This window comes from Mus caroli, chromosome 11, assembly GCF_900094665.2.
Source record: "Mus caroli chromosome 11, CAROLI_EIJ_v1.1, whole genome shotgun sequence".
NCBI lineage: Eukaryota > Metazoa > Chordata > Mammalia > Rodentia > Muridae > Mus > Mus caroli.
The window spans coordinates 96,794,934-96,818,481 of NC_034580.1; the positions used below are offsets into that span (position 1 = coordinate 96,794,934).

At 45.1% G+C, this 23,548-nt stretch overlaps 1 protein-coding gene across 4 annotated transcripts in view; it reads right to left on the minus strand.

The window, feature by feature from the left end:
• Positions 1-18,143, minus strand: part of Stat3 (signal transducer and activator of transcription 3) — a 53,513-nt gene extending 35,370 nt beyond the window's left edge. For 3 of the 4 annotated variants that reach the window (XM_021178400.1, XM_021178401.1, XM_021178399.1), the window contains exon 1: positions 17,859-18,143. The gene's annotated coding sequence lies outside the window, so the exon portion shown is untranslated. The remainder of the gene's footprint in view (positions 1-17,858) is intronic. The other variant, XM_021178402.2, reaches the window with a different exon arrangement.
• Positions 18,144-23,548: the final 5,405 nt, after the last annotated feature.

A 23,548-nucleotide genomic window follows, 5' to 3' on the forward strand; every position in this document is an offset into this window, starting at 1 on the left:
AACCTGAGAGGCAGCTTGGGGTAGCATCTGGTAAGGCAAAGAGTTCCCCCAAGCGCTACGCATCTTGGTTCCTACTGTCTAAGGCACCGAGCACTGTTTTGATGGAATGGCAGCCCTAAGAACGAAAGCTGGAAAGTTTCACAAAGATAGTAGGGCTACAGGAGACATGGCCATTCTGGAGAGGAAGGGGCAGCCAGTCTAAGCAAAGGGAACAGCATATGAAAACAAGGAATGTGACGAATCTTCTGAGTGATCAGAACCGAAGCACATGGACAAAGAATGAAAAGCAAGATGGATGGGGTGGGGGGAAGAGCTCATAGAACTCTAGAACCCAGAGAGTGCAGCATGGTACCTGAGCTAGCACAGGTAAGAAAATAGCACCGAAGTGCTGTTGGATGGGCAGTATGGCCTACAACCTCAAACAGCCCAAAGCTGGAGGTGGAAGGTACAGTAGATGGCAGGGTCAGAAGCCTCAGCGGATAGCAGGAGAACAGTTGATGATCCTATAAGCTGGGTGTGGTAACACAAGCCTATAAGCCCAGCACTTGGGAGGCTAGAGTAGGAGAATGGTGAGTTCAAGGCCAGCCTGGACTATGGGTTGCACAGTGAAGCCAGGTCAAGATGTGAAGGGATGGGAGTGAGAACTCCTGAAGCCTAGCATGATGGTCTATGCCTATAATCCAGCACTCAAAAGCCTGAGGCATTTTAGGGCTGTGACTGGGGATCAATACTTAGAAGTGGTATGGGATGAAACACTCCAGGCCTGTGTCTGTTCTTTCTTTTGATGAGACTATTTGCTTTTGCATCTTAAGTTTTCTCTTTTTACTGGAGAGTTCCATTTATCCAGCATTTCGAGTCTTGTACAGGAGCAATTTTAGCATCACCACCACAGAAGGGATGTGACAGTCAAGGGGAGTTGAGGAAACTCGAGATGTGAGATCAAGACTCGCTGCCGATCTGAGCAGAAGCAGGAGGATGAGGGAGGGAAGGAGTCAAGGTTGGCTGGGGGACTCTGGCTTGCACAGTATGATGATTTGAATAGGAGTGGCCCTCACAGACTCATGTGTTTAAATACTTGGTCCCCAGTTGGTGGAACTGTCTGGAAAGGATTAGGAAGTATGGCCTCATTGGAAGAAGTAGATCATAGGGTGCAGGCCTGGAGGTTGCAGGATTCCCAGTGTGTCTCCCATTCTCTCTGTATCTGTGTCTCAGTCTCCCTGCCCCATGTGTCGGTGTCTGTCTGACTCTGTCTCTGTCTCTGTTTCTGTCTCTCTCTCTGCCTTGTGATTACATCTCAAGACGTGAGCTATCAGTTACTTCAGTTCCATGTCTGCCTGTCTGCTGCCAGGTTCCCTGCCATTATGGTCTCTAACTCTCTGAAACCATAAACTCCAAACTAAATGTTTTCAAGTTCCCTTGGTCACGGTGTTTTATCACAGCAATAGAGCAGTGACTAAGACAGCAGACCAAGAACTATCATTTATTTCAATGTTGAATGAAGAGAGAAGCACAGACTTTCGGAGAGGTGGCTATGGGGTTAAGTTTTCAACAGTAGGACCAAGAGGCAAGTACACACAAGGTACCCATGGGAATGTCGGAAAGCAGCACAAGGTGGGTGCTAGAAGCCCACAGGGCTGGGGAGGAACACCTGGGGGTCATTATCAGAGTTATGACCAAAGTAATGGCTAAGTGAGCTGGGGACCTAGCTCAGTGGGTAGGGTGCTTGCTTGCCTTCCATGCACAAAGCCCTGGGTTTACTCCCCAGCCATGTAACATACACACACACATCAAAGCCGTGGCTGAAATAACCTACATAGAGAATGCAGAAAGTGAAGAGAAGAGAATCCCACCCAGAGAGGACAAAGGCTCTTCAACCTTTGAGTTCAGAGGAAGGATGACCAGGAAGGGCATAAGGAAAGGTCTGTAAGACTCAAGAAAAAGGGCTGGAGGGATGGCTCATTGGCTAAGAGTACTGGCTGCTCTTACAGAGAACCTGGGTTTGATTCCAAGCACCCACACAGGTGCTCCCAACCATCTCTAACTCCAGTTCCAGGGACTCCGATGTCCCTTTTCTGGCCTCTGTGAACTGCAGGTATATATGCAGGCAAAATACCCGTACAGATAAAATAAAAATCATTTTTAAAATTTTAATTTAAATAAAGCCCAGAGCCCCCTGGAAGGCTATGTTTTACTTTTTTCCTTTAATTTACACCCCTCAAAAGACAGAGATTAAAATGGGCCCCAAGAAGGCCAATAAGATGGCCCAGTAGGTAAGGGCATGTTGTATAAGCCTGGTGACCTGAATTTAACCTGGGACTCACATAAAGATAGAAGAAAAAATAACTCCACAAAATTGATCTCTGACCTCTACACAAACACCAAGCACCTGCATCCCCCACAACACATACATCATGCATCTGCACACATTTTAAGTTTTAAAAATTAAAATTAAATTAAAAACCAAGAAGAATAATTCTAGAAATGGTGATTCTTCTCAAACAATTATTTTTCAGGTTGGGGGTGTGCCTTAATGTCAATGCTTGCCCAAGGTTACATACCTAGCACTAACTTAAGAACATTTTTTTTTTTTGTACGTAGCTTGTTGGAGGATATATAGCAAAATCCTGTTTCAAGAAAAAAACCACTTCCACAGAGGCAGGAGGATTGCTGCAAATTTGAGGCCAGCCTGGTCTACATATTGAGTTCCAGGCCAGCCAGGGCTACATAGAGAACTCTATGTTAAGGAACCAAACCAGGACAAAACAGCAGCAACAGAGAGTAGAAGCTGGGCAGGATCCAAGTCAGCAAGGCTCAGCTCCAAAGGAGGAGTCGGAAATAATCCAAGGGACAGGTCTAAGAGCGGAGACAGCAGTCAGAACAGACGTGTCAGCACCTTGGTATGTGGTTGGGGCTGCAGCCCTAGGCCCCGCCTTATCTAAAGGCAGCGGAGCTAAAGGTTAAGATCATAATTATCCACTTGGGCTGGGGAGATACAAGTACTTCACTTCCTTGTCTCGGACTTCAAGCTCACAGCATTAGTGTGTGCGTGACACTGAATTCTCCAACAAGAAAAACATAAAACTATACACCACCTAAAAAGCTCTAAGGAGGGCAGCTAGAGGCATAGCCCAGTCTAACAAGTATTAAGACATTTCGTTCCATGGGAAAAAAAAAAAAAAAAAAACATTAAATACGTCCAAAGAGAACTCTGACTACAATCGGTGTTGGTGCTTGCCTTGTGTGTTATGGCCCTGGTGTCCTCCCCCAAATGTACATGTACACTTGTATATCCAATACAGACTGAGAAACTTCTAAAACTCTCAACAATTTAAAGAAAATCTCAGTGTAAATCTGGGTGAGAGCTGGGCCCGGCAGAGCAGGCCTGTAAGTCCAGCTACCGGGAAAAACAAGACAGGGGCTTCGCAAGGTCAGGTCCTGCGTGGGCTACAACACAACTTCAAGACTGTCCTGATCAAGGTTATGGGACCCTGGTCTCAAAACAAATTTTTTAAAATAAGGATTGAGGTGTAGCTCAGTGTTAAAGAACACGTGCCAGTAAGTAGGACCCTAAACTCTTGCTTGTTTGTTTTGAGGCAGGGCTTCTCTGTGTAGCCCTGACTGTCCTGGAACTCCCTCTGTAGATCAGTCTGGCCTCAAACTCAACAGAGTTTTGCCCGCCTCTGTCTCCTGAGCACTGAGATTAAAGGAACATGCCACTACTCCCAGCTGTGGAACCCTAAATTCAATCTCCATTGTACGGCAAGATGGAACAAAATTGGGAGAAAGTCTGATCCAATATCACACCAAAGAGAGTACACAGATGGCATATGAAAAGCATATGAAAGCCAGGCACCTTTAATCCCAGCACTCGGGAGGCAGAGGCAGGCNGATTTCTGAGTTCGAGGCCAGCCTGGTCTACAGAGTGAGTTCCAGGACAGCCAGGGCTACACAGAGAAACCCTGTCTCGAAAACCAAAAAAAAAAAAAAAGAAAGAAAGAAAGAAAGAAAAAGAAAAGAAAAGAAAATGAAAAGCAGCACATTAGAAGATGCATTAGAAGAGTGCAAACCCAAACAGTAATGGGTAGCTTTATTCCTATGTATCAGCCCAAACGACAAAGCCAAGATGCCCTTCCGATGAAGGGAACATGCACTAAGGGAAGGGTCATACAAGGCAGTGTTCCTCAGCAAAGCTACCAAAGGCAAGGAGGAAGCTGAATTCATACTGCTCTGTGAAAGAAGGCAAACCAGAGAGGCCACTGGGCCACTGCTGTCTAGAAGGCTACTGCTTACATGGTGTCAGATGAATATTCTGGAAAATAGGACTATGGAGATAGAAAAGGGGATGAGCAACTGGAAGGGGCTGCAGAAGGGGTGGGTGGGTAGAGCACCGGGCTATGGAGGCAGAGAATACTTCAAGTGGTACTGTATTGGTGGATACACAGCATGTTTGTGGAAATCCACAAAATGGCCCAAGCACAGAGGGACACACCTGGAATGCCAGGACTCCAGAATCTGAGATGGGCAGATTCCAAGTTTACTTAAGCCCTGAGCTACAACAGACAACATATCTCCAACACTATCAAACAGCAAAGAATATGGAACAGTAAAGTGTGATAGAAACTATGTGTTCTTTAATTAATAACAACATACAGCTGCTATTATCAACTGCGGAATACGTATCACACTAATGCAAGATGTTAGCAATGGAGAAACTGGAGAGAGAAAGTAAGAGGTATTTTCTACTTTGTCAACCTACCTGATTCCCAGCACTCTGGAAGCAGAGACAGGAGGATTGCCATAAGTCTAAGGCCAATGAAAACTATATATCAAGTAACAGGCCCACACAGAGCTTTATACAATGACTCAAACAAACGTGTGTGTGTGTGTGTGTGTGTGTGTGTGTGTGTGTTTGAAATGAATTTAACTTTATGGAAAGCTTTAAAAAAGACAAGCCTGGAGCTGGAGATGTAGCTCAGTTGGTAGAGTGTTTACCCAGCATTCCTGGCACCACATAAACCAGCTATGGTAGCATATGCTATAATCCCAGCATTCAGGAGGCAGAGACAGCTATGTGAGTTCAAGGCCAGCCTGGTCTACAAGTCAATTGCAACCTAGCAAGGGTTTGTCTTGAAAAACAAAAAAACAAAAAACCGAAACAAAAATCAAGGTCATGTTCAGCTATACAATGAGGCCAGCCTGGGATAAAGACCCTGTCTCAAACAAAAGAAGCAAAAACAAAACAAAACAAACAGTCTGACCCCAGAAAGTTTAACTACACAAGCTTTTCTATGAAGTCTTCACAAAATTAATAACATACTGAGAAGAATAAATAAGAACGACTGCTCTCATGACTAGCTCCCACACAGAAGGCAACAACAATGTAATATTAGGGTCAGAAAATGGCTCAGCAGGAGCTGCTGCCAAACCTGAAGACCAAAATTCAATCCCCAGGGCCCACATGATAGAAAGCAAGATCTGACTACTGAAGCTTGTCCTCTGACCTCCATGTGGGGATACATATACACTAAATAAAGTTAATTTTAATTTTTTTTTTAAAGAAAGGAGCAAGCTGGGCAGAGGTGGAACAAGCCATTAATCCCAGCAGAGGCAGAGGCAGGTAGATCTGAGTTCAAAGCTAGTCTGTTCTACAGAGTGAGTTCCAGAACAGCCATGGCTGCACAGAGAAACTCTGCTTAAAAAAAAAAAAAAGAGGAGGAGGAGGAGGGAAACAACAACAACAACCCTATCCAGGTTTCAGGGAGAGCTGTAACCTGAGCCTGAAGCAAGAATTCACAAGGAATCTCTCTAGTCAATCTCTCAACCAGAGGGACCCTGAGGGTACTGGTGATAACATCAGCAGGCTCCCAGGAAAAGTCTTTCCCATTTTATAGAGAGGGACAGAAGAGAGAAGTGACTACAGCTGATAAAGGGAAGTGAGTGCAAGGCAGATAACATCCAAGGGCAGTCACTACAGCTAGAAGAAAACTTCCTTCCTTTTATATCTGACTTAAGTCAACATTTCTTTCCAAATTAAACTGTAATTCACATCAGAATTATCTTTTAAAATTATAGGTGCGTGTGGTGTAGAAAGCCTTAATTCAAGCACTCAGGAGGCAGAGGCAGACAGATCTCTGAGTTTGAGGATAGCCTGGTCTATAAAGTTGAGTTCCAGGACAGCTAGGGCTATCCAGACCCTTTCTTAGAAAAACAAAACAAGAAAAGAAATCAACCAAGCACTCAGAAGCTACCAGAATCTGGTGAGATTTGGCTCTTTTGTCCATCAGACTCAATCTAAGATTCATCCTTAGAGACATAAATACCAGGGTAAACCAAGATAAAAGGGAATCTCCAAAGCAGTTTATCTTTAAGACAATAACTTCCAAACTTCTGGACAGGACTTCATTCATCTGAAGAATTTATGGCCCTTGTAAAACTGTTTCTCAAACTGAGGACCCATCTGTACCATGATACCTGGCACAGTGGTTACAATGTACCGAGACCACTTAATCAGAGCCATAGATGTCATCTCCCTCCCCAACCCTAGCTCCTCAAAACAACACAAGAATATTTATACCAAAACCTTTGTTGTTTTTGGTTTTCTGAGACAGGGTTTCTCTGTATGGCCCTGGCTGTCCTGGAACTCACTTTGTAGACCAGGCTGGCTTCGAACTCAGAAATCTGCCTGCCTCTGCCTCCCAAGTGCTAGGATTAAAGGTGTGCGACACCATGCCCAGCTGTTTTAATAGTTTTTAACAGTTCTCAAAATGCACTGTTTTTAGGACTGGTCTTGCTATCAAAATTTAAGGACCCTAACAAAGCTTGGTTTACAGAGACCATATTTATTAGAGATGCCTAAAAATTTGTCATGGTAGCATGTACTTGTAATCCCAGCACAATGGAGGCTGAGGCAGGAGGATTACCACAAAATTGAAGCCAGCTTAGGATATGTAAGTTCAAGGGTACTTGGAAATATAAGACCTTGACTCAAAACACCAGAAAATACCTATTAGATACCACCTATCAATAGAAGTTATAAGTATAAGCTAGCCAAGAGGCCCCAATGGAAGGCCCCTAAATCCCAGGCCAGCCTCATAAATTGCACGAGAAGACGCTGTCTCAAAGTTCATTTAAGCAATTAACTGTGCACAGCACATTAACATAGGTAGCAGTAATAGCCCATGAAAGGTAACCACATTATCTGAAGGGGGAGAAATCAGTGGAAAAAGCAGCACCGCTGAAAGTTTCTCAAATGTAGGGCTGCAGAGAGGGCTCAGAGGGGTTGAGGGAAAGGTGCCAGCCGTACAAGCCTGGCGACCCGAGTTCCATCCCCAGAACCCATATAAAAGTGGAATCAGAGATCTGACAGCAGAAAATTGCTCTCTGATCTCCACACACATGCCTACACAGGCACATCATGTACACATAGAGCCATAACAATAAATGTGCCTTTTGTATGGTTGGTTGATTGATTGGATTTTTCAAGACAGGGTTTCTCTGTGTGGCCCTGGCTGTTCTGGAACTCAGTAGACCAGGCTGGCCTCAAACTCAGAAATCTGCCTGCCACTGCCTCCCAAGTGCTGGGATTAAAGGCATGCGCCACCACTGCCTGGCTGCATTTATATATATATATATAGAGAGAGAGAGAGAGAGAAAATTTTAGTAATCTAATTTCTGGTCCAATAGAAAAGTGTTAAAGCTGGGTACGATGCCTCAGGCGTATTCTCCCAGCACTTGAGAGGTGAAGGCAGAAGGATTCGGTGTTCAGGGCTAACCGTGGCTACTACACAGTAACTGAGTCTAACATGCATGAGAGGCAGGGAAGGAAGGAAGGAAGGGAAGGGAAAGGAAAGGAAAGGAAAGGAAAGGAAAGGAAAGGAAAGGAAAGGAAAGGAAAGGAAAGGAAAGGAAAGGAAAGGAAAGGAAATAAAGGAAAGGAAAGGAAAGGAAAGAAAGGAAAGAAAGGAAAGGAAGGGAGGGAGGGAAAGAGCTGTTGGAGTCTCAGAACAGCTTGCATATGCCTGTTGCAGTATATTGCTTTGGTTACTCCAGCGAGAGCTGGCTTCACCCAGATATTGGCTTCACCCAGATATGCTAAATAGCAAATAGCAGATTCCACACTCTTTCAAAGTAACCTGGNATCTTTTTTTTTTTTTTTGAGACAGGGTTTCTCTGTGTAGCCCTGGCTGTCCTGGCATTCACTTTGTAGACCAGGCTGGCCTCGAACTCAGAAATCCACCTGCCTCTGCCTCCTGAGTGCTGGGATTAAAGGCGTGCGCCACCACGCCCGGCAGCTGGAATCTTTAATGCCATTTAAAACACTGCCAGGTGATAGCGCCACAGGACAGGTAGGTGTGCACTCTGGGGCCATCCTCGGCTACATTAAGGTGCCCTCTACCTTGTACCGTTCATGGAATATCTGCCACGTGCCTTTGTAATAGACATTAGTCATGTAGAAAACATTGCTTTTAAGATGCACAAACTTAAACGCTGACTGTTTTAGTCTCCATCATACAAAAAAAAAAAAAAAATCACATCCGATAACACTGAAGAGTTACTTACATTCATTAATAACAGGAAACTACCGAATAGGGGCAGTATAATTTTTTTTAATTTTTACTGCCAAGCTCAATTTTTTTACAGTTTTTTGTTTTTTATCGTTTTCTAAGTTCAAATGTTACATGTTACAAATTGCAACAAACATCACCACTTTTCGCCCTTGGACAAAGCCACCTTCTCTTCTCTTCTCATGTTTGAGTCAGTGTCTGCTCACATCCCACACCCCAGCTCCTCTGTCATCCTTCCAGGGCTCTGCACAGCTTAGGCATGCACTGTCCCCCCATGCTGACCCCAGACCCCACAGAACACTTGTCATCCAGGGCACCCAGATATTTCTGCAGCTTTTTAAAAATATAGAGGAAATTACACATATTTATTTATCTACTTCTTATTTATTTGCTCGCACTTGGCATTTTGAGATGCTCCCCACGGAGGCCCTGGCTGGTCTGGAACTGGTTATGCAGCCCAAGTGCCCTCAGATTCACCAAGGTGCTCCTGTTTCTGCCCAAGTACAAGGACTACAGTGTAGCCCACCACATTTAGCTCCCAGAACAGCTTTGGTTAAACTGAGCAGGGTACAGCATTCCCAGTTCCTCCCGCCTGCTCTCATGTGCAGTGACCCCACTATAGACACGGACTTTCCTGATGACTCCATGACCCTGAGAATCTTCAATACAGTCATTGGGGCTTGAAAGCATCCCACGCCCAGAACACTCCCTGTTCCAGGCAGAGCCTGCCCTGATGAACGAAGTCATGCTGGATTTTTCTCACATGTAATTAGGAATGAGTATTAAAGAGACTGAGGCAGGGGAATGCTGAGAGATCTTTGGGCTAGACAGTGAAACCTGTTAAAACACACACACATTTATATGCACACACATATATTTACATATACACCGGCTTCAGAGCTCTTTAATTATCTCACCCCCTCTTATACATGAGTTTACTTTGATTAATGTTAAGTTTGTTTTTCCTAAACATTTTGACAGAAAAAAGACCACAACACTGATTTGCCAAGGGAAGTCAGCTTTACATTAAATATTTATTGTGTCCAAACCACAAGTAGGAAAAACTTCAAAGGCTAACTATTTTAATGATAACTCACATTGTTTGGCTTACGGGAAAGGTAATTACACAGCTTGCATTTGGGTTTTGAGGTTTTTAGGATTTTTGTGCGGGTGGGAGGGGGAGACAAAGAACAGTCTAATGCATTTATATTCTGCCAGGAAAGGAAAAAAAAAAAAAACGAGCTCTCTAAAAGCAAAACAAATTTAGCATTAGATACGATGTGGGGAAACTTGCTAGTAAGCTTTCACCTAAGCAGGTGCAGAGTCCAGACTCAAAGCACAGACTCTCATACCGAGAACAAGAGGTCGGGACACCGCAAACTAATAAAATCAATCAGCCGTCGGGAAAGCAGATGGCTACACAGACAGGCAGGGTTTTTTCTTTCCTAATCCCAAGCAGTTTTCAGAAATGGCATCTACAAAAACTACCCAAACATTCCCCCCTAATAAACTGCGCACCTCCTCCACAACACGGAAGCCATTAGTTACAAGTTTCACTTTCTCTTTCTAGCTCTGCTGGCTTCCTTCTGTTCCACATGGGCCCACTGGGTTGGACTGGTTGCAGGTCCATTCCTGTCTTCTCCAACCCAAACTTAAAGAGGTGAATAGTAAGTTTGACTCATGGGAGCTAGGTTGTTATCCTTGAGGCTATTCACTTGTTAGCATACAAAGAAAAGTTACAGGAACAGGAAGATAAAGCTGTACACATCCAGTGAAGGGTAACTGTGAACATCTGCACGTCCATACACACCCTCACACATGCTTGTATATACACACACACACACACAAACACAGATTTGAAGAGAGACGCTATCAGGTGCATAAGACACAGCAAAGCAACTTCCAGCATCATGTGGGTCATTCATGGGTGTCATCCAACGTCCAAGCCTTCTGGATCTCTCCTTCCCCTCTCCCTTCTCCTTCTTCCTAAGAAAGATTCAACCCTAACCACACCTCTACCCTTCAACTGTCCAAGTGTATCTGTCCCTATCTTTTTGCTATGGACCAGTGTGTGGTAGCACACACCTTTAATACAAATACCAGGGAGGCAGAAGCAGGCAGATCTCTGTTCTGTGAGTTTCATGCCAACTTGGTTTATAGAGTGAGTTCCAGGCCTGCTACCAGAGCTGCATTCTGAGACTCTGTCTCTGTCTCTCATTCATACATATATACATATACATATACACATACACACACATTATATAGATGTGTGTGTATATATGAATGTGTATGTGTGTGTGTATGTGTATATATATATGTATACACACACACACACACATATATATATATATATATAAAGTGTGTGTGTGTGTGTGTATAAAATTATGTGTGGTTCTGGAGACTGAACCCAAAGCTCTGTTCACATTAAGAATATGTTCTAGAGCCGGGCGTGGTGGCGCACGCCTTTAANCCCAGCACTCGGGAGGCAGAGGCAGGCGGATTTCTGAGTTCGAGGCCAGCCTGGTCTACAAAGTGAGTTCCAGGACAGCCAGGGCTATACAGAGAAACCCTGTCTCGAAAAACCAAAAAAAAAAAAAAAAAAAAAAAAAAAAGAATATGTTCTATATATCTCTGGCCCTTTTTCAAAAATCCGACACAGAATCTGAGCGAGTTCCAGGCTGCTCTCAAACCCCTAGTCTTCCTGCCTCCGCTTCAGCATCGCTAGGGCTTATGAGCACACACCACCAATCATTCTCTCTACTTCCCTTTTAAAAAATCGTTTTAGGGGCTGGAGAGATGGCTCAGTGATTAAGAGCACCAACTTCCCTTCCAAAGGTCCTGAGTTCAATTCTCATCAATGACATGGTGGCTTACAACCATCTGTAATGGAATCCAATGCCTTCTTCTGGTATGTCTGAAGACAGCTAGAGTGTAGAGTGTACTCACACACACACATATATACACACACATACATACACATATATATTCTTTAAAATAAATAAATAAAATCATTTTACATTAATCTATTACTCTAGTTGTGCATATGTACGCACACATAAACCATGTTGCAGGTGTGGACATCAGAGGACAATTTGTGGAAAACAATTCTCACCTTCCATCACACGGGTTCCAGAAATCAAACTCCTAGCCAGGTGTGGTGGCGCATGCCTTTAATCCCAGCATTTGGGAGGCAGAGGCAGGCGATTTCTGAATTTGAGGCCAGCCTGGTCTCCAAAGTGAGTTCCAGGACAGCCAGGCCTATACAGAGAAACCCTGTCTCAAAAAAATAAAAAAAATAAAAAAAAAGAAAGAAAGAAGAAAAAAAAAGAAAAAGAAAATCAAACTCAGGTGGTCAGGCGTGGAGGCAAGCACCTTTACCCACTGAGCCATGCCACCAGCAACACCCACCACCACCACCCATGTCTCAAGACAGTGTCTCACATAGCCCAGACTGGCCTCATACTCCCAGTGTAGTCCATGGTGACCTCAAACTTCTGATCTTCTGTCTCCACCCAACAAGAGCTGGGGTTTTACAGGAGTGTGAAAGTAAATCTGGGTTTATATAGTCCTAGTGATGGAAGCCATGGCTTCATACACACTAGAGAAGCACTCTACCAACTCAGCCATGTTCCTAGCCTGTAGCTGTCTGTACTTCTTAAGAGCATGAAAAACTCCAAGGGACTATTACTGAGTAGTGATCAACTTTCAGTGTGTTGACTATTAAAATACATGGAGTGGATCATAGGTCTTTGAAGCTGCAAAGAGGCTTATCATGAGAGCCTCTATGTAGCAGGAATGTACAGTTTGCCATGTCTATATCTCTATGTCGAAGCCTCTATCTCCTCTGTCACTGTGTAAATCCCCAGTCCCTAGTCACTTAGCTTCCCCTGTAGGTCAAAATCTCCTAATTACTCTCTTTCCTTCAGGTCACTAATGGTGCCATGAATCATAACTTGCCCAACTTGGTAGCCAGAGAGAGATTTTGCAGATTTCAGTGTTAATATCATTTGAATGTTAGCTACGTGCTAGGCACCATGCAAAATTTCTTATGATGTAACAAATGATCTCACTCGGTCTTCACAACTACCCTGTGAGTGGGCCCAGCAGGTGGTGTGTGGACAAAGAAATTGAAACTCAGAGATTTTAAAGCAACCAGCCTTAAGGACAAAGAGGTGTTGTATGTGAAAATTCAAACCCAAGGTGTCTGGCCTCATAGCGCTGCTTTAAAATGCCATTCATTGCGTCTGTCCATATACCACAAAACCCTCAAGCACATCACCCAAGCAATAGTTACCTTAGGAGAGCTCAAAATGTGAGTTTGACTGACGCATTTAAAAGGTCAAAGGTCAGGTCAATTGTTCAGTGGCTCGTAAAGTCATTTATTACCACAGACAGAGCTGGCAAGATGGAAAGCCAAGGTCTAAACATCACTTTCTTATGGGGGTAGATTTGGCTTCCATATTATTTTGTTGAGCTGTTAAAAAGATTTTCAATAAATAGATCCAAAATGAACTGGTAAGTTAAAGAGTGTCTGGGAAAACACACATTGAACTATTAACAGGAAAACAGGTTAAGCTTTTTAACAGCATATAACTATCATGAAAAGAATTCAATCTTTTTGAAGTACAGTTCTAGTGACTTATGATCAGAAGAGAAGGCATAAAAGATGTGGCTCTGTGGCCTTCCTGTTTCCTTCTCCTCAATTAAGAGCTTCCACTTTTAGCCCCTAAACCCACTATGCTGTTTTAAGCTCAGCACATCCACACCCCCACCACCTTGAAAGAACGGTACAAGCTCTGCAAGAATTCCTAACCCTCCTGTAAGTGCTCTGGTGTTCCCGGAAACTAGCCCTCCTGTAACCTCTCACCCCTGTCTAGAATGAACCTCTCTATCCTTGGACCTTTTCCTAAGAACTTAAGATATACAGGGCTCTTGCTGTGGACCTGCATGCTCTAAACATTTCACTTGCATGACAGAGGGTCTCCCTGTATACCTCAAGTTGTAGGCATGTGCCAACATGCCAACAGACCTGTCTCTGTCTGTCTGTCTGTCTCTCTCTCTCACTGTCTGTCTGTCTTTTTTTTTTTTAAAGTTAGGTAAGAAAACTGAGGCTCAGCCAGGCAGTGGTGGTGCACACCTTTGGTCTCAGCACTTGGGAGGCAGATCTCTGTGAGCTGGAGGCCAGCCTGGTCTACAGAGAGTGTTCCAGGACAGCCAGGGCTACACAGAGAAACCCTGTCTCAAACAAACAAAGAGGGGAGGAGCTGGAGGGCGGCCGTGGTGGGACAGGCAGGACTGAGGCTTAGATTCTGACCAAGAAGCAGTGAATCCAGGATCCAATCCCAGAATTCTCTGCCTCCATGCGTAGCCTCGGGCTTGAGCCACTCACTCTTCTGCCTTAAGTGAACACTGCAATAGTGTGTGACACTCTGGTCCCCACTACGCCTACAGTTCCATGAGAACTTGGGTGAGATTTTGAATACTCATTCTCCTTGGCTCCTGCCCAGCTTCTACTCTCTGCTGCTGTGGTTTTGTTCTGGTCTGAACTCCAGGCTTTCCTTGATCAAATTTGCAGCAATCCTCCTGTCTCTGTGGAAATACTTTTTCTTGAACCAGGGCTTTGCTATGTAGTCTCCACATAGCCACACAGAATACCTGGCCTTAAATTGGTAGTGGGCCTCCAGCCTGGGTCTCACAAATCCTTGAACTGCAAGCATGTACCAGCAGACCTGCCTAGCCTTTTTTTTTTTTTTTTTTTTTGGTTTTTGTTTTTGAGACAGGGTCTTATTATCTACTCAAAGCAGACTTGAAATTCACTAGGTAGCCCAGGCTAGCTTCAAACTCACCTTTTTTTTTTGCCTCAGTTCTTGGCTAGCCACATGCTAAAACTGCACACATGAGACATCCACAGCCAGCTTCTGCTTAGTGTTTTGTTCCTGTTCATCTTAAGCCAGGGTCTTAGCTGGCCTGGAACTCAATTTGTAGACCAGCTGGCCCTTAATTCTTAGAGATCCACTGCTGCTGCCTTCCAAGTGCTAGAATTAAGGGCATGTGCCGCCAGCACCATTCATCCGTCTAGCATGTGTGCATGTGTGTGTGTGTGTGTGTGTGTTAGCTGAATAAAGTGATACCAAACATAACATAAAAAAATGAGAACTGGCTGGTGAGATGGCTCAGTGGGTAAGAGCACCCGACTGCTCTTCCGAAGGTCCAGAGTTCAAATCCCAGCAACCACATGGTGGCTCACGACCATCCGTAACAAGATCTGGCGCCCTCTTCTGGAGTGTCTGAAGACAGCTACAGTGTACTTACATATAATAAATAAATAAATCTTAAAAAAAAAATGAGAACCATAGTAGAAATTCATTCTTCCAAATGTTACTCCTTTAAACAAATTATTTCCAAGAATTTGCCACCAAATACAATCTGGTAATCCCAACTATCTGCACCATAGCAAGCCAAACATTCTTTTCACCATCAAAGACAGCAAGCCAATGCCATCCTCCACCATCTCACTGAGGCTGGTCCACAGCACCAGGAGTCCTTCAAGATTTGGGGCTATCCTTCAAGCACTCTTTAGATGAATTTTTTGTTTGTTTTAATTTGACTAGAACTTTAAAATCCGAATGACATAAAATGTATTCCGTGGTAGAGTGCTTGCTTAGCAACCTAGGTTGTGTCCCCAGGAAAGGAGAGTGAAAGGAGGGAAACTGTGAGGGAAAGAAGGGAGCAGGGAGGGACAGAAGGCACAGGTGTAAGTAACAATGCCTCGCTCTCCTTGTGACATCAACGTGTTGTCTTAGACAATAAAGCATTTATCAAGTTGCTCCAACAGCCTGCAAATTCTACGCACAAGATGTCCCTCTCCCTAGCACTTTTCACAACGTCAGAGAGGATAAGTATTCTCTGAGCTGCACACCATCACCATCTCTTAGAAAACATCAGCTAAAAGGCTGCTGGGCTTGGGCATCAAGGACGGTGCTCACTACCTCCGCCCTTCTCACGTCTGGATGTCAAGACAAAAGAAAAAGGAACTTTCTGCAAACAGAAACGACCATTGACCACAAGGCTCCCTGGCTGAAATGTCATTGAGGTCACAGCCGCCCTTTAGCTAAAATTTGCCTAAACATCTCCATTAAAAAATAGCTGAAGTTTGACAGTAAATTATGCTAACAGGAGAGGGAGAAAGGGAGAGGGGGGGATGGGGAGAGAAGGGGAGGGGAGGGGGAGAAGAGGGGAGGGGGAGAGAGGGGGAGAGGGGGAGACACAGAATAGTTACTTTGGCTTTCAGCTGCCAATGTTTCACTATTCAGATTTTCTCTGATACTTCTCAACAGGGGACATCCTCACTCTAAATTGAAACTGAATACTTAAGCATAGACCAAGAAATATGTAAAAGGCAGGCGTTAAACCATTGTAAGTCACGATGCCTTAAGGCAAGTGTCTAGGCCTATTGGCCTCAATTTCCTTATCTACAAAATGAGGTTAGCATTCAGTGAGCCACCTATCTATCTCTCAGCCCCTTTCGAGAGCCTCATGATTGAGGATTATCTCTAAGTGGTTATTTGTCCCGTTGAACTACAGATGAAAATAAAAGATTCATGAATCTGCTAATGGTTCTTTGTGGGGAGTGTGCTAACACTAAGAACAAACACTCCAACATTTTCATTATTATTATTCCAGATTCTCTTCCCAGTGGTTCTCCCAAAAAGCCCTGGGTTGGATTCCCAGGACCCACGTGGTGGGTCACAACCATCTGTAACTAGTTCCAGAAGCTCTGATGTCCTCTTCTGGCCACCTAGGGCACTGGGCACACACTGGCACAGACGTGCATGCAGGCAAAACATTCATACACATAGACCAAAGATAAATAAAGTCTAAAACTAAAAAAAAAAATTAAAAGATCCCGCTTAGTGTTCTGGTCCGGCACATGCAATAATGAAACAAACATGTTTCCTCAAGGAACATAGACATTATTTAATATAAAAAGAGAAAAAATGGCTGGCTCAAATCCTAACAGTCTAATTCCACATTAAAAAGAAGGTGGGGATGATTTATTGCTTCACGCCCATGCTTCACCTACACTAACAGCCCAACATTCACAATGCATACACAAATTAGCACTGTAGTAAACAGCAGGTATAAACTCCACACACTCTGAATAAGGAACCTGAATAACCACTGACGGTACCCATACACACATCAATTGATACAATCCAGGGATGTGGACCAGGTATGAAAAAAGTGACTTGAGCAACAGTCTGGATTTTGCCAACTTACCAATTTATAGCCACACACACCCCCAACAGGTAAAGTTTACACACAGAACTCAGCCAAGGCCAGCCTGTCTTTGTTTCCCTAGCTTCTGCATTTACCCAAGAGCTTGGCTATGAGACAGAAAACTCCCACTCTTGATTGGCTCACCCTGGCCTGTGCAATTAAGCAACACCGTGATCCAGTAAATGCAATGGCTCAATTATTTATCGTCTCGTCGAGTTTACCAGGTATTTATGAGAGAACAATGTCAAAGAGGAAAGAGGTTTGTTGCTCTTTAGAGCTGGTTTGGCCAGGGATTTATTTTGAATTGGGGGGAAAAAAAGTGTTCTTAACAAGGTGAGGGAGATCATAGCTTAACACAGAAAGAGATGGGAGAGAATTTAGAAAGGATACAAGTTTGTCAATTTCCTATAGGAAATCTGATTCTTAAGAAAAAAATCTAGCCAGTCCCAGAGGCTGGGGGGGGGGGGGGGGGGCGGGGAGGCAGGGGGAGAGACACAACAGTTCCCACCTCCTAAGTGGGTACAGCTGGCTACAGAAGGAACGGGAGCAAGGCAAAGAAAGTGGCTCGGCACAGAACGGCCAGGCCCAGCACAGGGGCAGGAAGGAGGCTCCTTCTAACGCCTCCACCCCAATGATCTCCACCTGAGTGGCAGTGGCTCTCATGGCCCGAACGTCCCTAGCCTCCGGGAGCAGTCACAGGAGGGCCGCTTCTGTCAGTTCTGTTACCCTCAGCCTAGAATGTCCGTCCCCCACGGTCCTACACCCCCAGAACTCCTCACTCTCTCTCTGCATCTCCCCCTCGAAACTTACAGCGTCCCTTCCTTTCCCAGGCTGGTTCCTGTCATCCGGACAGCAGTGCCGCCGGGGCGACCCTCTGTGTCTCCTCCTATCCTCCTGCCCTATGTAAGTGTCCATTCACAGCTCTAAGCACCCCCACAGCTGACGAACCGTGGGGTCCCCCATGCCGCCCCCCGTGCCGTCGGGGAGGTGGCCCCACCCTGCACCCCCCTTCACCTGTCTCCGGGGCTGAGGCCCGACTGGCCGGCCTGCGCTGACTCCAGGCGCGAGCTGCTGGGCTCCCGAGGGCCGCCTGGCCTCTCCTAGCCGACGCGGTCAGGCGACACCGAGCGGGGTTGTACCTCAGCGATCCGGTTAGGGCTCGTTCCCTCCGCCGCGACGTCGGAACCCCAGGTTCCCCCTCCCTGTCTACACTGCAGCTCCGGAAACCGCTGAATTACAGCCCCTCCAGCCAATCCCCACCCAGCTGCCACTGGCCAAGACACGCCTCCATGCATAATTAAGGAATGGCCAGCTGGCTAGGCCACCCTGAGGCCTCCGGGCGAGCGCTGTACTTCCGAAGCCCCGCCTCCTAACCAATGAAAAACGCCTCTAGGAGAGAAGGCGGGGTCGAGAACTCTGGGCACACCTCCCTGAGTTGGCTGTTCCGAGAGCTTTGTGCTCCTCCCTCCGCGACCAAGGGAAGCGCAGAGGCCTAGCTTACAAAAAAGCCCGGGGGGAGGGAGGAGACATTAGCGGAATGTCCTGCTGAAAACTCAGCTGAGTTCCTGGCAGTGCGTGACGTCAAGACACTTTAAATGCCCTGATACCGCTCGCTTCTGCCCGCTCTCTCTTTTCCCGGCCCTTGGCACCACGTGGGGGCGAGTTTGTGAGCTTCTTACCACGTGGGAATCAGCCACTTAGGCGGTCCCCAGGTGACACCCCACTTAAGCATTTGGGTTTGTGGGGACATCAAAAAAGAACATGGGCAACTCCTGGCTGCTCTGAACTTCAGTTTCTGCGTGATTCTGGGCATACACCCGGAAATATGACGTGGAAATAGAGTAATTACTAGATTGCGTGGGGGAGAATAGTGGCTATAACCCGGTGCTCTGTTCCACCGTTTCAAACCTGAATCTCAACAGCAAGGCTGATTGGTCAGCTCACAGAAATGCAGAGAGCCTACACATGACAGCTGACACGAATACACAGTATTTGCCATTTCCACGTGTGTCTGAGTTCTCTTTTAAACTATGTTATATTGGGTCTTGAAATTCTGTAAGATAGTTTTGACCAACTTGTTTCCATTAAAAGGTACTTTTTTAGGAGCTAGAGGGATGCCTAAGTTAAGGGGACTGCCAGGCTGATCCCGGTAAAAATTCAAGTTCCAGCATCCCACAAGATGGCTCTTAGCCATTTGTAACTCCACTGCGGGGGGTGGGGGTGGGGGGATGGATGAGGCCCTCCTCAGGCCTCTGCCCGCAGCAAAGACACACACCTTGTGCAGAAAAACGTGCAGACAAAATTAAATCACTTTTAATTAGGTACTAATTTTAAAAACTGAAGCTAACACACACACAGAGAAAGCCCATAAAATATTCTGATGTTTTTAGGATTCATTGTTAACATTAACTAGTCTTTCACCATTAAGCTTAAATGTCCAATTGAAACAAACCAGTTCTTCCACACTTTCCCACCACTGCTTAACTAGCGTGGCAGGTGTTAGGGGTAACATCCATTTAGCCTTTTTTGGGGTCTTGATGCTCTTGAAATTATCTGGCCTATTTCACGTCTTGTATGTTGGGGGTACAGATTTTACTGAGTTGAAATCAGCAGTTCATGGTATGTATATATGCTTGGCTTTCTGTCATAGAGGATGAACACTGTGTACTGCAGTGATTTGTATCTATATATGATGGTAGGGACTTACAAGTACACCAATAGTGTTTATATTGCCGGTGATTAGCACAAAGAGAGATAAAGATAAAAATCTTTCTCCACGAAGATAACCCCCCAATGGTATATTTTAAAACACCGCTAATATACACAGTTCAGGAAATTTCAAGTTTTTGTTTTCTTACTAGTATCCTGTTTTCTTGAGAAGGGATCTCAGGATCTCAGAGATTTTTCTAGCTTCTATCTCCTGAGTGAGCTGAGATTGAAAACATTCCTCCCACACCTGTGGAAGGCTGCAGATTTTTCTGTTTTTAAAGATTTATTTATATGAGTACACTGTAGCTATATACTTCAGACACACCAGAAGAGGGCATCGGATGCCCATTACAGACGGTTGTGAGCCACAATATGGTAACTGGGAACTGAACTTCGGACCTCTGGAAGAGCAGTGCTCTTAAGTGCAGAGCCATCTCTCCAGCCATGTTTGTTTGTTTTTCGAGACAGGGTTTCTCTGTGTAGCTTTGGCTGACCTGAAACTCAGTTTGAAGACCAGTCTGGCTTCAAACTCTTAAGAGATACACACCTGCCTCTTGCTGCCCAAGTGCTGGGATTAAAGACGTGTGCCACCACTGCCTGGCTAGGTTGAAATTTTTTTTAATAAAAATCTTCACCTTCTTCCTCCATCAGTCTATTTCCCTAAAGATAGATATCGTTATTAATTTCTGGTGAGAAGAATCAATGACTCTTAACCTTTCCTGGGTCACAGATAGTCTGTGAGACTGACAGAGACTATGAATTCTAGGCCCCAGGAGAGAGACAGCCCAGGCTTTTACTCAAGTCTACTTATGGCTTCCAAGATGCCTGAAACCTGTCCAAAGCCTGGAGATTGAGACCTGGGGTACCACTTCAGATCTGTCTTTATGAGTGTGTAATGTTTAGAATAGAGTCCGTAGCTTTGATCACTCTGCGCATGCTTCATCACTGAGCTACTTCCGCAGCTCGATACTAGTTGCAAAGCAAGAAGCAAATGTAGGGTCATTAATGTTGACCTTAAGTCTCCCATTACCTGGTGATCCACTCCAGCATGAAAACTGTTATATATACACCTAAGGAGGGGTGGGGAAGAAGAACACAAGCATGCGCACACACACACACACACAGAGCACAGCATTCATCTTCACAGCAGGATATTCCCAGATATCCCCCATATCTCCTAATTCTCTTTGAACTTGATGGCCCCTTTAGTCTACTAGCTCTCTGATAACATAATTTAGTATTTGTTTAATGATTCCCTGCTGACAAAGCACATATAACCATTATTCTTTTGTCAATGTTTGGTTTAGTCAAGGTTTCTCTATGGAACCCAGGCTAGCCTACAACCACATTCCTGACTCCCGCTGCCAATGTTCCGACTGCAGGTAAAGGTCACCTTGCCCTTCACATTTTCTCTTCTGCCCCCCCCCACACACACACCCAATCATTTAGCAAATAGGAGAGGCCATAGAATCCACTGGTAGAACACTAAAGTTGAAAGACGTGTTTTGTGGCTCAAGCTCATAAACTCAGTTGGGGGCCAGGGAGACAGCTCATTTGATAGCCTACCTGCACTGCAAGCCTAAAGACCTGATTGCCAGATCTCCTCAAAGCCCATTGTGCTCCTAGGACAGTGGGCAGAGCCAGTTCTAGGTTTAGTAAAGGACCACTTCAAAGGACAGGGTGGAGCTTTCTAATTGGCCCAACAGGTAAAAGCAATTGCCACCAAGCCTGACAACCTGAACTCAATGGCCAGGGTCCCACATGATTGAAGGAGCAAACTGACAGCTCCAAGTTTTCCTCTGACCTCCCCACATATGCTATGGCATACAGACATGTTAGAAACACATACACAGAGAGAGAGAGAGAGAGAGAGAGAGAGAGAGAGAGAGAGAGAGAAATAGGGTTTTCTCTTTTTTCTCTTCTTTTTAATTAATTTTTTACACTTCATATTTCATTCCCTGTTGTCTTAGTCAGGGTTTCTATTCCTGTACAAACATCATGACCAAAAAGCAAGTTGGGGAGGAAAGGGTTTATTCTGCTTACACTTCCACACTGCTGTTCATCACCAAGGAAGTCAGGACTGGAACTCAAACAGGTCAGGAAGCAGGAGCTGATGCAGTGGCCATGGAGGGATGTTCTTTACTGGCTTGCTTCCCCTGGCTTGCTCAGCCTGCTCTCTTATAGGGCCAAGACTACCAGCCCAGAGATGGTCCCACCCACAAGGGGCCTTTCCCCCTTGATCACTAATTGAGAAAATGCCTTACAGTTGGATCTCATAGAGGCATTTCCTCAACTGAAGCTCCTTTTTCTGTGATAACCCCAGCTGTGTCAAGTTGACACAAAACTAGCCAGTACACCCGCCCCCCCCACCATCCACCCTACGACTGCTCCACGTCCTACACCTCCTCCCCACCCCACCCTGTCTCCAAGTGGATGCCTCCACCCCTACCTCACCTGACCTCTAAACTCCCTGGGGCCTCCTCCAATTTCTTGAGGGTTTGGTGCATCATCTCTGAATGAACACAGACCCAGAAGTCCTCTACTGTATGTGTGTTGGGGGGCTTCATATCAGCTGGTGTATGCTGTCTGTTAGGTGGTGCAGTGTCTGAGAGATCTCAGGGGTCCAGATTAATTAAGACTGCTGGTCCTCTTACAGGGTCACCCTTCTCCTCAGCTTCTTTCANCCTTCCCTAATTCAATAACAGGGGTCAGCTGCTTCTGTCCATTGGTTGGGTGCAAATATCTACATCTCTTTCCGTTTTTTTAAATTATTGTTATTTATTTATTTATTTATTTATTTACTTAATGTATGTGAGTACATTGTCACTTCCTTCAGACAGACCAGAAGAGGGCATCAGATGCCATTACAGATGGATGTGAGCCACTATGTGGTTGCTGGGAATTGAACTCAGGACCTCTAGACGAGCAGTCAGTGCTCTTAACCTCTGAGCCACCTCTCCAGCCCAGGTTTGTTTGTTTTTTTGTTTTCAAAAATGATGGAAGCCAGGTATGGTATTGCTTCTGTCTGACGTCAGACAACTAAAAGAATGGAAAGACCAGCAGAAATGCTCCCATCCCTGGCTGCAATAAAGAGTTAAGTCCTACAACTAACAAAAATCAGAGTTAAATATACATTTAATGACCATCCAAGGTAATGCCAGGCATACGATAGGAGCCCAATCTATGCCCTCCTTTCCTTTGGATTTGACTCACCAAACCCAGTGAGGCCTGAACTCCAGCCTCTTCCTATGCATCCTAAATTTCAAAGCTGAGTGTATCTCTTTCCTCTTGAATGTGTCAGTTCCTCTATAACTTTGTGTCTTTGTGGTTATACTCTAGTCCACCTAGAATTTCTTCTCCTGTGCCCTAGGAGAAAACTGTGGTTCTTCTAAAAATCACCTTCTCTTGGTTACTCTAGGTACTTTGAGCAAAGTTAATCTCTTCTCCTATACAGTCTCAGCAGGTCCTCTTCCCATGCAGAATAACATTCACCACCGTGAACTGCAAGGCATCCATTTGTTGGCCTACTTCCTAGTAAATAAAATTAATGATGAACATTTACATTACATTAAGTAATCTCTGTGTTCCAAGAACTATCCTGGGCATGTAACCCGTGAGATGGACACTATAATTTTCATCTTGAAGAGAGGATGCTTTGTAGCTTTGGCATACTACATAGATGAAGCTGGCCTCAGACTTGAATCATCCTCTTGCCCCCCCCCCAACCACCCCCATAGTCTGGGATTACAGGTATGAGTTACGATGCCTAGATTTTTTTTCTGCCTCCTGAAACAGTGCCTCCCATAGCCCAGGCTTGCCTCAAATTTACTCTGTAGCTGAGGCTGGTCTTAAAACTCCTGCTTCTCCCAAACACCAATCAGTAGCAGTGGCTCGATCCAGAAGAAACTTCCAGGCTCTATCCGAAGTCACAACAAGTGAAGATCAGCCAAGAAAGCGAGGCCAACTAATGCCAGCGTATCATCATCGAAGACCAG